Here is a 14,088-nt window from a genome sequence, read left to right on the forward strand (position 1 = left end):
AGTCCCGGGTGGGACAGCTCTGGACACCCTTTCGTGTAGCAATAATGCCTTATCAAAGACCTCCTGCTGGGATGAAGCAGAAAGGAGATGGGTGGGCAGGGTCTCCTGAGCGAGTGTCTTCAGAAGGCAGAACCTTCTAGTCCCTCTGCATTGGTTTGCAGAATGGAGTTTGCAGGAGCCCCGGCATCCTGCCCTCCAAACGTGGCCCTCCTGCAGTTGGCGTTCCGGGCCCTGGGCTTGGGGGATGCAAAGAAGAGAGGAGAGCAGCCGCCCTAAAGGACAACTGCTGTGGGGGCCGAGAGCCCCGAAGGAGCGGCGTGTCGTTTGATTCTTCCTTTGGTCTATTTTATTCTTTGAAGTTTGTAATGAATGCTGGAACGGCAGCACTTTGCACTTTGTATCTGATCCGGCCTGGAGTTTGGAGGGGATGGTGCCATATATAATCCCTCCCTGCTGCATGGACTCTGGAGAAGGGCAGAGGCTCCTTTCGGAGGGCCTCGGCACAAGGCGAGCTGTAGACCCAGGACAGCGCCCTCTCTGGCCACCCTTGACGGGCCTTCTTTGGCCGGCTCGTTGGCCCCCGGCTGTGCTGCAGATGGCCGGAAGTGGTCCTGGCTCATCGGCCGGCCAACCAGCGTCCCCCTCTGAGGCTTTCTGCAGCGCTGCCACGGGTGGGGGGCGTTACTGGTTGCCCAGGGCAGAACTGAGCAAGCTGGGGGGAAATAAAGCTGTGTGCAAATGTCGCTTCTGGGCTGGTTTCCAAGGGAGGACTTGGGAAGTGAAGGCAGCTGGGAAGTCTGGCCTCCCTCCCCCCGCCCCATCTTTCCAGGAATGCTTCTTTTACGTTGTGCGATTGTGCTATCTCTTGCTCTACACACAAAGTATGTCCAGTGAGACTGTTCAGGCCTGGGGGGGGGGAGGACAGCAGAGGCTGGCAGCTGCAAGGGTGTGTGTGTGTGTGTGCTCGTGTGTCCTGGACTAGTTTGTCAGCCAGCCTGGGTGTCGAGGCAGCTGCAGCCAACAGTAGGGGAACCTCAGCTGCTCCTTCTGAACCCCCGTCTACACTTTGGCTTGAGGGGACGCCTGGGCCTGAAACGGCTGGGATTATAAGCAGTCCCGTTCTGTGACAGGGCAGCTGGGCCCGGCACCTCTGGGGCCAAAAAAGAAGAGGAGGGGCCCAGGCAGGTGGCTTCCCCTTCGTAGGGGTTCGGCGTGCTTCTCAGTTAGAGGGAGACCACAGAAAGAGTGGGGCGCATGGGGTGGAGGGAGGGGCGAGAGGAGGTGAGTTTTTTTGCATCTTCCGTCGTGCTCAGACTTGGGGTCACTCTGGTGTCCATGAGGAATGGCAGATTCAGGGCAGGCGGTGCTTTTCCCACAGGAGGCATTATCCCTGCTGCCGTCTTGCATTAGCTGGGGATGGCTGCTTGTTTAAGAGGCAATGAGAGAGGCCCACCGGTGGCTGTTAGGTGTTCCAGCGTCATGGAACCTCCATGCTCAGAAGCAGAATACCTCTAGAGGTGCTGGGGACAAACTGGCAGGAGCTGGCGAGCTTCCCAGGTGGTCTGATCCAGCAGGGCCGTTGTGCGCTTCTTGTTGTGCAGAGGTATTTCTCACCCAGCTGTGATGGACCAGCCATGCTGGGTGGGGCCTCAGCTGGATTCTCCTACTGGCATTTTAAAGGCACTGGTGGGGAGGGACCCCGAAGCGCCCAAAACTGAGCATTGTTTTGTCTCTGGGGAAAATGCTGAGCGACGGCGGCTGGTGGGCGGGCTCCTCCAGTGGCCTGGGCTTGCCCCAGCGCCTCGGTGTTTGGGGAGGGAGAGGCTGCAGGGATGTCACTGCTCTTCCCGAGGAGGCCAGGTAAGAGCATCCCCATGCCATGTAAAAGCCTTTTGTTGGCCTTGCTGTGGGGTCAGATAAAGCTTTGCGTTAAGACAAGTAGCTACACTGAGAGTTTTCAACAAAAATGATTATTATGTCCTCAGGCGAACAAGCTTCTAGCAAGTACAAGGGTCAGTTAAATGAAATGTTAGCATATTTGCAGCTGCCCTTGATCCATTTATGTTGGATTTTTGGCCCAGTTATTGGGTTCTTCCCAAATATGGGTTTCAGTTTCCCTTCTCCTAGGCTAGGCCAGGTCAGGAAGGTAGATGCCAGTGGGCAGGGCGAAGAGTCGACTCTGTTGAGGTCAGATGGTCTTCATTCTCGCTCAGAGGGAGAAGGACATCTTCAGAGTGGGTGTTTTCCGTTCCTCGTGCTCCGGGAGGCAGGACTAAAAAACTCAATTTCCTGTCCCCTGAGGGAAACGCCCTTCCTTCCCTTTCAGTTTTGTTTCCTGCCTCGTCGGGAGAGCAGCTTAGAGTCACAGCTCTGTGCAGACCTATTACAAAATAGTCTCTTTATTTCTTCTCATTTTTCATCTTCTAACCTAATACCTTATCTATTGCTTCACTATCCCTCTAATTCTATTTCTAAAACTAAGCTAGATTAAAATATCGGACTTCCCGCCAATCCAAGATGGCGGACAAGCAGCCCGATCCATTCATTGTCCCGGGGGATCTGGACCCGGGCCTCCTAGAGCCCACTCAAACAACGCAGGAGCAGCCATCCTGCAGCTACACCTACGAGGATAAGGGTAAGAAAAAAGGGGGCCCCGGGACAGGAAAGAGGAAGCAGACCGGCAACTCTAAAAACAGCAGCGCCAAACGCCTGCTCACAGCCGCTCGCGCCTCTCTCTCCTCTACCGCACCTAGAAGCGGCAACAAAGGGAAAGCCGCGGTAGCGCCCGCCCCTCAGACCGCCGCTAAAACCCGAGCCGAAAAGAGGGGTGGGGGAGAAACAGCAGCACATGCTGCTTCGGAAATTGCAAAGCACGCCGCTGACATGCAAATCGCTGCTAGCGATTACGGCGCCGGGCCCTCAGCTGCTACCGCCCCCTCTCTCGCTCTGGTGCCGGGGAGATTTCAGCGGCATCTGCCACTCCTCCCTCCTTCAGCGCACGGGGACTTGCTCAGGCGGTTGGCGGCTCGCCAGTCCTTTCTACCGCCACGCTTCAGGGCGTCTTGCCCATACTTAACCCCAACGCGCTCATGGGCGTCTCGCCCCCCCTCCTCCCTGGCGTCTCGCCTCAATCTATACCTGGCGTCTCGCCTCCAAACATCCCTGGCAGCGTTGTGCCAACGATCCCTACCTACCTCCCCCCCCTTGTTGGATGCCAGTGGCCTTTCATTTTTAAAGGCAGAACTCTCAGCCCTATTTAAGGACGCCCTCACTGAGGGCATAAGAGCAGCCCAGATAGTTTCCCCATCTCCATCCATCATAGCTGGGCACTTCACCCAGACCAGATGATAGATCCAGAGCTCAAACGCTGGACCCATCTTCCAACCAATTGCATGGGAAGGGGCGTAGCAACACTAGATATTCATGACAATGTCTTGCAACAGACCACCTCACCCTTTTCTTCTGAAGACGAAGAGAGTGATAAAGAGGAGGGCGAGTTCTCAGATGGCGAAGAGATTACTGAACAACCAAAACTAAATAGGATCTTTAATACGGAGGAATTTCCTCTGTTACTTACTAAGACGCTTGCAGCCCTGGACCTCTCTGATGAATCAGATAATCAATCAGAGCAGAATAAGAGAGGTTCCAAAGAATTCTTCCATATGCATGAGGTACCAGACAGGGCGGTCCCTGTCCCAGACTATTTCCTCACCTTACTAAAGGCGGAATGGGACAAACCGATGGCAACCAAACAGGTACCCCTAGTCACTAGAAAGTTATACAATATAGCCAACAACACAGCTGAACTGCTGAAGGTCCCTCTAGTGGAATCACCAGTTACAGCTCTACACTCCTCAGATCTGGTCACTGAGGAGGGTTTAGTGATGATCAGAGACCCAGCTGATAGGAAGACGGAATTAGCATGTAAAAAGTCTCATCAGGCGTCTGCCTTAGCCATAAGCTCCTCCATAACATCGGCCCTGGTTTCCAGAGCGGCCATCATATGGACTCGTAAACTAGCTCAACTTATTTCGGCAGAGGAGAAAAACGCACAGGAGGGCGTGACAAGAATTCTGAGGGCTGTATCCTTCCTGGCGGATTCTACTCTAGATACGATGACCTTTGCTGCTAGAGCCATGGCTACTACCTCTTCCGCTAGGAGGGCGCTCTGGCTTCGACCTTGGCAAACGGAACACCGATCAGAATCGGTCCTCATGGGGTATCCTTACCAAGGAAAGAGGCTTTTTGGAGATAAGCTTGATTCCATCCTGGTGGAAACCAGGGACAAAAAGAAGATGCTCCCCAAAAGTCTACGCAAGGACTCCAAAGGCTTCTCGTCTAACACGTTCTTTCGCTCCTACCATACATTCCAGCGATTCAGACCAGAACAAAGAAGAGGCAACTGGAGCTCCAACCGTGGCTCCTTTCGTAGAACAGGTCGATTCTCTAGATATAACAGATTCTCCAATTTTCAAGGTGAAAAAGGAAACAAGACTACACGCCACAACAAACAATGACGCCAACCCACTTCCAGTGGGGGGCAGACTCTCTTTTACCCTCAGTGGGAAGCCTCCCAACCAGACCTTTGGGTGCTTCGACTAATCAGTCAAGGCTATCAAATCGAGTTTTTCAGGACTCCGTCAGAGCAGACGAGAGTCTCCCCGATCTCCAAGAACAGGGACAAACAGCACAGAACCTCCCAAGCCATCCTACACCTCCAAGATATCAAGGCCATCGAACTTGTTCCAACATCGGAACGCTCCTCAGGAATCTATTCAATCTTCTTTACCGTACCCAAGAGAGACGGCGGATGGTGCGCTATACTAGACCTCAAACACCTGAACAGGCACGTTTTCAAAAAGCGCTTCAGAATGGAAACCCTGAAATCCATCACGGAGGCCCTAAGACCGGGAGACTTCCTCACCTCCATAGATCTGACAGAAGCCTACCTTCACATCTTAATTCAACCTCACCACAGAAGATTTCTAAGGTTCCAGTATCAAGGTCATCACTACCAGTTCCGGGCACTCCCCTTCGGTCTGTCCTCAGCCCCACGCGTCTTCTCCAAGGTGATGGTGACAGTGGTGGCGCTACTCCGCAAAGAAGGAATACGCCTACATCCCTATCTGGACGACGTCCTCATATGCGCTTCGTCCACCGAACAAAGCTCCCTGCACACACAAAGAGTGCTGGAATCCCGAGAAAATCATGGGTTCATGGTAAACTTCAAAAAGAGCCATCTAGAACCCACTCAAAGACTTTGTCACCTAGGGGTCTACATAGACACAACAGTCAACGCTCTCATCTTGCCAGAAGACAAGATCCTCAAGATACACTCCATGGCCAAATTTGCCTTGAAGTCCCGAACAGTAAGCCTCATGACCCTGGCAAAATTACAGGGTCACATGATCTCCTGTATACCAGCTGTGCAATGGGCTCGCCTCAAAGCAAGGCCTCTCCAGTGGTTCCTCAGAGCCCATCAGAAGCACATCATCCAGAAAAGGGACAGATACCTAATCCTCTCAGAGGCGGCCAGGTCCAGTCTCATCTGGTGGACGCAACCGAACAATCTCTCCAAGGGTCTTCAATACATCAGACCCATTCCGCTGCAGATGTTCACAGACGCCTCCCTCTCGGGATGGGGTGCAACCCTACTGGGGCAACCGGCGCAGGGGTCCTGGAACCCCTCCGAGCAGAAGTTACATATCAACGTCCTGGAAACCAGAGCCATATTCAGAGCCCTGCAACATTTCCAAAAACAACTGGTAGGCAAGGATCTGATGATCAGAACCGACAATGTGAGTGCAAAAGCTTATTTGAACAAACAAGGAGGATCCAGGTCATCAGCTCTTCACCGAGAAGCCACAGCAGTATTACTATGGGCGGAAGCTCATCTCATCCCTGTCTGCAGAACACATCAGGGGATCCACGAACATACAGGCGGACTGGCTCAGCAGGCAACACCTAGATGAAGCCGAGTGGTCCCTCAACCCAGAAGTCTTTCTCCTCCTCGTTCACCGATTCAGCACCCCCCTAGTAGACCTCTTTGTCTCCAAGACCAATCACCAGACCCCAAGATTTTTCTCCAGATACCAACAACCGGGGGCGGAACAAATCGATGCCCTCCTCTCCCCATGGCCAAAGGGTCTTCTGTATGCCTTTCCCCCCCTCCCCCTCATTCCAAGAGTCTTACGGAGAGTCCGTCTTCTCAAGGCATCAGTCATCATGGTGGCCCCTCATTGGCCCTGCCGTCCATGGTTCCCATCTCTGATAGAACTATCCAAAAACAACCACTGGAGACTTCTGGACTGACCAGACCTCCTGATACAGGGCCCAGTTTGCCACCCGGATCCAAATTGGTTTCAATTAACCGCATGGCTATTGAACGGAGCAGACTGTTAGACAAGGGTTACAACCCCGAGATTGTGTCCACCATCCTCGCGGCCAGATGACCGTCTACTCAGCGAATCTACACCACCACCTGGAAAGCCTTCGCTCGTTGGTGTAGACGGAAACACTGAAACCCCTTGAAACCACGCGCAGTCGGCATTCTAGCCTTTCTCCAGGATGGTCGCACTCAAGGTCTGGCACCGTTAACTCTCCGCAAACAATTAGCAGCCATAGCCACTATAGTACCAAAAGTATCCGGATATTAGCTAAACAAACATCCCCACATTAAGTCCTTCCTGCGAGGGGTCAGCCTAGCTTCGCCCCAGGTCAAACACAGATTCCCCTCATGGAGTCTTCATACCGTACTCACGGCCCTCACAAAACCTCCATTCGAACCACTCAGTCAGATAGGTCTAAAGTGGTTACGCATGAAAACCCTATTTCTAACCGCGGTCACTTCGGCCCGTCGAGTCTCAGAGCTGGGGGCGCTGTCAGTTAGACCAAACCTTTGTATCTTCCACAAGGACAAAGTAGTCCTTAGACTGGACCCTTCTTTCATCCCAAAGTGCAACAGTCAGTTCCACAGGGATCAAGAGCTAGTCTTACCTTCCTTCTGTCCTAAGCCTAAGACCATGAAGGAAAAGGCCTGGCACTCCCTAGACCTTAGAAGGGCCCTCCATATATACATAGAACGCACAAAAGCGATCAGAAACTCCGATTCCCTATTCATTAATCTCACAACCCCTAATAAGGGCAAACCTATGTCTAGGGCTTCCATTAGCAGAACCATCACACATTGCATCTCACAGGCCTACAGAGAAAGCAACCTTCCCATTCCTTCAGGGGTCACAGCCCACTCAGTCAGAAGCGCGGCCACATCTACCGCGTTCGATAGAGGAGCCCCAATGGAAGAAATATGCAAGGCCGCCACCTGGTCTTCCATTTCCACATTTGTACGCCACTATAAGCGAAACCTGTATGCTCCTGCGGACGCCGCCTTTGGCAGGCGCGTCTTGCAAAGTGTACTCCAGGACGTCTAAACCCTACCCGGGCAGGGACAGCTCTTGTATGTCCCATTCTGAAGATGTCCTTCTCCCTCTGAGCGAGAACGAGCCTTGACTACTCACCGTGAAGGCTTCTTCTGCTCAGAGGGACGAAGGACATCTTGCCCGCCCAGACGTCCTCTCAATTCGATTGGTAGGTCACAGTCAGTCTTCTAATCCTCTACGATACAGGATCTCTCCTTAATCACCTGGTCTCATATTCCTTCAACTCATGTTCCGATTCTGTGATAGTTGCATGTTTTTAACCTTTACTGTTATTCATGTGGATATTCTTCATCTTTATGTTTATGTTTACCTGTCCAACTTGAAATGTATTTACTCGGAAAGTCTTTAAACTGAAAGGGAAGGAAGGGCGTTTCCCTCAGGGGACAGAAAATTGAGTTTTTTAGTCCTGCCTCCCGGAGCACGAGGAACGGAAAACACCCATTCTGAAGATGTCCTTCGTCCCTCTGAGCAGAAGAAGCCTTCACGGTGAGTAGCCAAGGCTCGTTCTCACTCAGAGATTTCTGTTCTGTTCTGTGTCAGGGGGGTTGTAGGTTCTTGAACAACCGGACCTATCTTTCAGAACAGCATGGGCCCTGCTTTTCATAGAATCATAGAGTTGGAAGGGACCACCGGGTTTATCTAGTCCAACCCCCTGTATGATTCACAACTGCCTCCCCCTTACACACACACCCAGTGACCCACACACACACACACACACACCATGCCCAGAAGCTGTTTCACCTGACATTCATGAGATGGCGTTTGGAGCCAGTTCTGTGGCTGCCAGAAAAGCCTGCTCCGTCTACCAGTGGAGGTCAAGAGAGCACAGAGGCCATGCTGTTGCTTGAACAGAAGGTCCAGTCTGGTCCTGCTTCGCTTTCAGGTTTATTTCTGTCTCAGATAGAGGGCGGAGATGGCTTCTTCTACCTGGAAAGTGAACTCTGACACCCCCCACCCCAGCCTTCTGCCCTGGCCTCCAAGGGTGGTTTGACGTGTACAAAGACAGGCTTGAATATGTTCATCCCCCTTTTGGAGTCGAGGGTCTTCAGGGTGGTGATGTTTCTTGAACCTGACCGAGGGGTGCCACAGCTCTACCCTGGCTCAGGAACCCGGGAGGCCAGCCCAGTTGCGCTGCTTGTGGGAGGGTGGAGCTCTCAGGGATTGCATAAAGCGTCAGTGTTCGTCTGGGTGGAGGAGGGCTCGGTGGCAACGGCGACGAGCTCCTTTTGACCCTCGTCATGCGGCATGTGAGCTGCTGCTGCTGCTGCTGTTAGACAGGCCCTGTTGCCCTTCTCGTGCTGCTCCGTGCACTTGTAACTTCTCTGTTGGGTCACTCCAGGGCCGCCTCCCTTGCGCCAGGGCCCAAATTCAGGGCCAGTTTAGATGGAACAAGTCTGGAGGGAAAGGGCCTCTGAGACCCACTCAGCATCCTGGCGGCAGCATTCTGCAACAGTGGATGCTTCTGAACCCTTCTCAAGAGCAACCCTATGTGGTGGAGCACACTGCTGCAATTTAACTTAGATGTCACCAGGGCATGCACCCACAGTGGCCTTTCTGCCCAGGAAAGGCCACAGCTGGCTAAGCAGTCAAAGCTGGTAAAGCTGGTAAAGCCCGCCTGCAGATGCCACCTGCTTACCCAACTGTAGGTCTGGGAACAACAGTAGCACCCCGAAACTATCGACTGGACCCTTAGGCAGGAGTGCTGTCCCACCCGGAACAGGTGACACCTCCAATTCCAGGCCAGGCCTTCCGCTCACCCGCAGGTGGCTCTTCCAGCTTGTTGGGATTCAGCTTCCGTTTATTAGCCCACACACACACCCCTCCAGCCCTGCCTCCAGGCACCAGGCCAAGGGTTCTACAGCCGGTCAGATGGGCTGGAAGCGTGAGATGGCGTTGAGTGTCAGCCACATATTGGGGTCAGCCCACTCCAAATCTCTGGATGACCTCACCCAGTGGTTTAATGTATAAAAGAGCAGAGGGGATAAGATGGGAGTTTGCAGGAACCCACAGGCCACGAGGCAGAGCAGCTGTCCCCCAGCATCACCACCTGAAGCCTGGTGGGGCTGAGGGAAAATAGTCCCTCCTGGTCATAGCCCAGAAAGCCTGTCCCAAAGGATACCGTGATCAGGGGTCTCGGAAACTGCTGAGAGGCACAAGAGAATCAACAGAGTGGCTGGGGCCAAATGCGGCACCCAAATGATACGCTCTTTAATTTGGAAGTCGATTTGGACACCTTTTCAGTGGTGGATGAGATGATGCAAGCAGGTATTCTAGTAGTATTTCTGCCTCTACAAGTGTTTAGGGTCCCGTGTACCTGTTTAGCATGATTTAGGGTCCCCCGTGTAACTGTCTGGCATGATTTTGCTTCAGGCAGAAAGAAGGGCATTAGAATTTGTGTGAGCAATGTAAGTGAGGGCATGGGGAGCCCCTTCTCAGGCCACCTGTGTCGGGTCCACCTCTGCCTACCAGTGCTCCCCTTGCTTGGGGGGTTTGATTCATGCTCAAACCACATTGAGTCGCGGGGAGGGGGGGATCTCTGTGCAGCTGTTGGATTTGCAAGCACATCTGCCTTGGCCTTGCCACTGACAGCTTGGAAGGGAGAGCCTTGGCCTCTTTGGGCAGGGAGAGGGAGCCACCCCTGGGGTGCTTGATTTTTCTACCCCGAGTTTCCCCATCCATCTGGGAAACGGGGGGAGGACATACATTAAGCCCAGAGGTCAGGGCGGCAGTAAGACCATTGCATGTATCTGGGCAAGAATGTGCTGTGCCCATGAGAGCAGAGCAGAATACTTCCTCTCAGAGGGATCTCAACTTTGTTGCCTCCCTCCTCCCCCCCCCCCTTAGTTGACGTGTGCTTTGGCAGCAGTGTTGTCCATTCTGACAAGGGAACAATGATGGATCAGGGAAAGGGAGCTGCGTCCAGTGTGTGCTGCTGTTAGCAGAGGGCCTGGAGGAAGCACTTTGGGTGGGCAGCACCCCCCCAAGCCCTGGAAGCCAGGGCACCTGCGGTCCCCTTGTGTTTGCACTGGTGGTAAGAAAAAAACATTCCGTCTGAAGGAAGGTGAGATGTTGATTCAAAATAAATGTTTGTCAATTATTATATTGATAAGAGAGTAACATCCCTTGCCTGGAATCTGCCCTCAGCACTGACTCAGCGCATGCAACCATTGAGCCCTGGAGGCATGCCAGAAACATACTGGTCTGCAGATTTCAATCTCACCCCCTAGAAACAAGCAGAACCCTCCTAGATCAGACCGCTGAGGGGCCATCTAGTCCAACCCTGGTCTCATACAATGGCCAACCAGTTGCCCTGGGAGGGGGGCAGCAAACAGGGTGAAGAGTGTGTGTCGTGTCTCTTCCCCCCCCCCCCCAGTGTTGTCTCCAAGCACTGGGTGCCAGGAACCTCTGGAAAATGGAGGTTTGTGGATCTGTTCTCCATTAACCTGTCTAACCCCCTTTTAAAGCTGTCTATGCTTGTGGCCAGCACTGACCCACTAGCAGTGAATTCTACAATTTAATTACTTTGAGTAAAGAAGTATTTCCCTTTTTCTTCATGAGAGGGAGGGCATCTTGGCCATCTTCTGGGCATGCAGTAGGGGTCGCGTGGGGGAGGTACTTGTGAAATTGCTGCAGGGGGTTGGGCTAGATGACCCTGGTGGTCCCTTCCCACTATGATTGTCCTGAATCGGTTGCCGATCAACTTCACTGAGTGACCTTGAGTTCCTGTATTATGGTGAGAAAGACAAAGTGCTCCATTCACTTTGTGCATAATTGGTACCCACTGTCTTGCTTGCAGACAGCCACTTTATAGCGTCAAGCAAAAGAGCCTTGCTATCAGCTGTGTGCCCTGTGCAACCGTCTCATCAAACACACACCCACAACCACCCAACTGCGAATATTAAACATTTAACCTTTGTAATAACCAGATTACTTCTGAGCATGTGGGATTGTCTCCTGGCCACAGGAGGAATTTAGCCAGCCCTTGTGTGGCTGAAGTGAGGGGGAGGAAGGGCTCTCCTCTCAGCCTCCCTCCCAAGGAGGGAGCTAGCTGGCTGTGGAGGAGGGGTCAAGGCAGTCGCGCCCTGCAGAGAGCAGCTGCCTCTTTTCCCGGGGCAGCCGTGCTTTCTGTCTCGCTCTGCTCAGTGCAAGGAGGGTGTGGAGGGTGCAGAAATGAGTAGGAGCTGCTGGAGAGGATGGACCCTTTCCTTCCATCCCTATTCAACCCTCTACGTAGTTTTATAAGTATCATACCCCCTCTCATTATGGTTTTTTCCCCTCCTGAACTGAAAGTTCTGACTGTTCAGTCTTCCCTCATGGGCAAGGTTCTCATAGAACCATAGAGTTGGAAGGGGCCATAAAGGCCATCTAGTCCAACCCCCTGCTTAATGCAGGATCAGCCTAGAACATCTCTGACGAGTGCTTGTCCAGCCTCTGCGTTTCCTCCTCCTCCTTCCACCGTCACACTCCCCGTCTGTTTTGGGAAGAAGAGATTCAAACTGAGGAGTTAGGATGCAGGGCGGAGGGGAGGGGAAACTGCACTTCAAGGCTGGCTCTTTCAAAGAGGAGCCCACCAGTTGGATTTTAACCTTTTTTTTTTTTTTGCAAGTTACGGTGCAATTTTTTGGGTACCTTTGACTTATTGGGTCTTAAATGGAGACCTTAACTTGGGACATTTTATGCCCCCCCCCCCCAGGAGCTTGTGGACAAGGGATGTTTTTGTGTCTTGTGGCGCTTAATTCATCTGGCTGCCGGAGGTAGGGTTGCCAACTACCTGCAGAAGAAAAATGGCCTGCCCTCTAAACAGAGGCTTAATGGGGTGTTATTCAGCAGGTGATGTTGTTTCCTCTATGCATTGAAAAGCATCACTTTCCCATTTCTACACAGTAAGTAAGGCATGGGACATTTCCCCACCACCACCACCCTTGTTGAAAACCCTAGTCAGAGGGCATTGGCCTGCAAAATAGGTCAGCAGACATGGGTGGGGGCTATTGTTGAAGTTTTCCCCTCTAGCCCAAATAGCAATCCCCCTCTTGCAGCATTTCTGTACTCTCCATTCCAGGAGGGTGGGTTTCTCCCCCCTGCCTTTTACAATATTTTTCCTTCAGTTTAAATCTGTGTATTGGTACTCTTTCACCCCATCACAATGCTTGTTCCTTTAGTATTTATTTATATTGGGCTTTGAAAAAAGTCTTACAGACACACTAAAATGTATTGTGCTTCTTTGGTAATTTTTGTGTACTGTAGCATTAATTCTTTCATGAACAAGGAGTTGGGCTAACTTCTAACTGGCCCTGCAAAGGCTGGTTGTGGTTTTCAGTTTGGTTGGCGTTTCTTGACTAGTTGGGAGCTCAGAGGCCGAGTCAGGCCTGACTCAGCCAATTTCCGCTCCTCTCCCCAGCTACAGTTCTGGGGCGAGGGGAAAGCTCCACAGCAGACAAACAACTGAATCTCGGCAACACCATGCTGCACCAGGCCATCCAGTCCAGCTCCTGGCTTATACAGCGGCTAACCAATTGCCCCAGGAAAGCCCGCAGCCAGGGCATGCAGGCTGAGGCCTTCCTCCGCTCCTGCCTGCTATCACTGAGGGGCTGAGGTTGGCCCCACACCAGCCTGCAGGAGGAAGGGGGTCACACCTGACCAGAGCCATGGTTTTTATTTTTTTATTAAATTCAATTAAGTTTTTTTCCTCTTCATATATTTTTTCCTCTAGGCACAATACAATACAAGGACTCTGTAGGTTTGACACAATGTACAGAAACTTCAATAATCTACAACCGCTCAGGTAAGTTACAAAACCCTCCATTTCACAACAGCCGGCACCACCTTTCCTCCACCTTTATGGTACAAATTTAAAAAGTGGGGAAAGGGAAAGGTGGCAAAGAGTATGTACAATGCCTTGGGGCTTAGAATAAAACATGCCTGTAAAAGGGGGGGGGTCGTACTGTCTGCCAAACCAGACCCAGGTGCACGGATGGGGGGGAGGGAGCTCCTCAATCCAAGAGGAGAGGCATCGACATGATTGACTTTGGGATGAGAATGTACTATACAGGGAAGATGGGGAAAGGAGAGAAACGGTCACAGGGACACCAGCTGCATTAGGTGACCAGCAGGACATCCGAGGGTCAGGCGGCCGTCTCCGAGGATGCTGCTGGAGGCTCCAGTGTGTTGGCCGAAAAGAAGTGGCATCATCCGAGGGCTGGCCATCCCCCACCCCCATTTTCATACGGCCAGTTGCTGGCACTGATTGCCTCTGGTGTTTGAGTCCACACCACTCATGCTCTGGTGAGGGCAGTCGCTCTTCTGAGAACTAAAGACAGGAGCTGTGGACCCTCATGCCAGCCGCCCCCCTCCTCAGCAGCACCCGGCCCACTCCTCTTTCCCAACCAGAGCAGAGGGCTCTCTTACTGCACAAGCTGGCGAGCTGCAGGAGGCAAGCAAAGGGTCTCCTCTCCGAGCTCCAGGGGCAATCTCTAGGGCCATACAGGGTGTGTGCGCGTGTGCAGGCCTCCTCCACTGGCACTTCCTGCCGCTGTGCTCCCTCAAGCCAGTCCTGACCACGCTGTAACAGACTAACTCTGTGCACAGGGGCAGCCGGCTGAGGCTGCCGAGAGGGGCGGCCCCTCCCTCCGTTGACCTTGTCCCGGCCCTG

Source organism: Euleptes europaea, chromosome 3 (genome assembly GCF_029931775.1).
Source record: "Euleptes europaea isolate rEulEur1 chromosome 3, rEulEur1.hap1, whole genome shotgun sequence".
In the NCBI taxonomy this organism is placed as follows: domain Eukaryota; kingdom Metazoa; phylum Chordata; class Lepidosauria; order Squamata; family Sphaerodactylidae; genus Euleptes; species Euleptes europaea.